Below are 2,269 nucleotides of genomic sequence, written 5' to 3' on the forward strand. Positions count from 1 at the left end.
AAGGGGGAGCAGGGGGGGAGGGGGAAAATGAGGAGCTGATGCCAGGGGCTTAAGTGGAGAGCAAATGTTTTGAGAATGATGAGGGTAACGAATGTACAAATGTGCTTTACACAATTGATATATGTATGTATTGTGATAAGAGTTGTATGAGCCCCCAATAAAATGATTTTTTTTAAAGAATATCACTTTCTTTTGATGTGTGTAACACTGAGATGACCTTTAAAGTTTTTGAAAAATATTTGCAATGTAGAGATATACACATTGGTTAGCCATTGGCCTAACTGAAAAATTAATGGTTCAAACCCACCAGCCACTCTGTGGGAGAAAGAAAAGGCTGTTAATTCACACAAAGATTTACAATTTCAGAAAAAAGTTCTACTATGTTCTATAAAGTAGAATCAGAATTGACTTGATGGCAGTGGGCAGCGTGTGTAGACACACACACACCAAACCCATGGCCCGACAACCCCGTGTGTTAAGAAATAGAAGCCTACTTCACAGGGATTTGTTGCAAGTCAATCACCAGGTCTTAAGCACCAGTCTTTTGGTTTGTAGTTGGGGGAATCGGCTGCACCACTAAGAACCTTTGTACACACACGTGGCTTCAGAAGGGCATAAAAGAGAAGCTCAAGTCTCCCTTACCCCTCATTTCTTACTCAACCTCTTTCCCTAGAGGCAATTCTGTTAGCTTTTTGGGTTTAGCATTTCTGCTTTTTGGTTTTGCTGATTTCCTCAACCAGTGTAATTATTTGGTGAATTACCAGGGTTAAACTCTAATGTTGAATAAATTCTCTGAATCTTCATTTAAGATTTAATTAGTTTCCTCCTCCACAACATTTCCAAATATTTTCTGAACAAGAGCTTGGAAGAACTCTTTTTTTTTAATGACTAAAAAAAAAAAAAGGACCCCGCCTAATGCCTTTATTTCTAAACTTCTTGACTGTGTGTGATATTCTCGTATCACACTTCCGTTCCATCAGAACGCTTCGGCAATGTTCTGCTGTCTCTGCGTCTGGATGTGATGTTGAGAGCTAGGAGGACAGCCAGCTTTTCTCCTTATAGACAACGTGCTATTTCTGTCTGATTGCCTGAAATCCAACAAGTAAATTAAATTATATAAATACGTTTCGGAATTGACTGTGTCAAACTGTCTTCTGTGTTGTATTACAGATCGGTTCTGCATTTCAGGGAAAACTTCTGTATTATTTCTTTGAATATTTCTTCTGTTTCCCTTAATGAGCTGTACACCCTGAGGACGCAATAGCCCCTGTCCCCTCTGTTTATCAGCTTCTCTGTGGTTGTTGTCATCTGTTTTGCTTTCCCCCCCATCTGCCTTTATTGTGATTATTTCAATTGTTTATTCTTTCTTCACATTTCAGTGTATATTCTGTCCCTTGCTGGCTTGGCTGTAATTGTTTGTTCTATAGTGATAGTCTCAGTCCTTGTGTTCTAAGGGTTGCAATTTCCACACTGATCTCTTTCAATTGTTTTTCAATCTCTCCTTTGAACCTTTTTTCCGGGGAGCTTATTTTCTTGTTAGGTTGGTTTGGAACTGAAAGCACTTATGATAAATTTGTCTCCCATCTTATCCGAAACTGGTTTAGTTTTGCAATAGGTGCCATTTTGCAATAGGCACCTTTTCTCTGCCTTATAAGCAGAGGTGGTGCATCCTTTGTGAAAACACCTGTCTCACTTACAATTGCTTCGGAGAGTTTGTTAGTGCCTACTCTAGGTTGACTCTACCGGGGTGATGCCTCCCTTCCCATGAGAGGAACAGTGTCCATCCCGGGAGCCGCCTGCTGCGTAAGCTTCTCCAGTGACTTCACTGTCAAAGCATTAGTACATTCTTCACTTCCCATTTTATTCTTTTCTCCTCAATATTCATTTTTACTTTTTCAGACAGAAAAGAGAAATGACAAGGACAATCACTGGTTTTTCTTCTCTGGTGTGAGGAGGAAAAGACCCCAGAATCAAGCATGTTCTATAAAGACTCGTATATTAATCCACAAGCCGGGGAAAGACAACACAAAGGCAGTTGCCTGGATGAGGAAAACAATTAGCATGCACATAGAGGCCTGTAGAATTGTCTGAGCCATGGTCGTGGCATTCATCACACATATATAGGACCCACGACATCGTACTATCACCACTCGCTCTGTCAGTGTTTCACCATAGCAGGTGGGGGTCACAGACAGGGAAAGGAATCTGATTGGGACACACACACAATTGAAGGTTAAAAATGGTTACCAAACTGAACTGCTATCAAGTT

General features: G+C 40.5%; 1 pseudogene; it reads right to left on the minus strand.

Annotated features, from left to right (window-relative positions):
• Window positions 1-2,136, minus strand: part of LOC101645631 — a 6,694-nt pseudogene extending 4,558 nt beyond the window's left edge.
• Window positions 2,137-2,269: the final 133 nt, after the last annotated feature.

Source organism: Echinops telfairi, unplaced genomic scaffold, assembly GCF_000313985.2.
Source record: "Echinops telfairi isolate 266 unplaced genomic scaffold, ASM31398v2 ScPeMD7_7457;HRSCAF=8495, whole genome shotgun sequence".
NCBI classification, from domain to species: domain Eukaryota; kingdom Metazoa; phylum Chordata; class Mammalia; order Afrosoricida; family Tenrecidae; genus Echinops; species Echinops telfairi.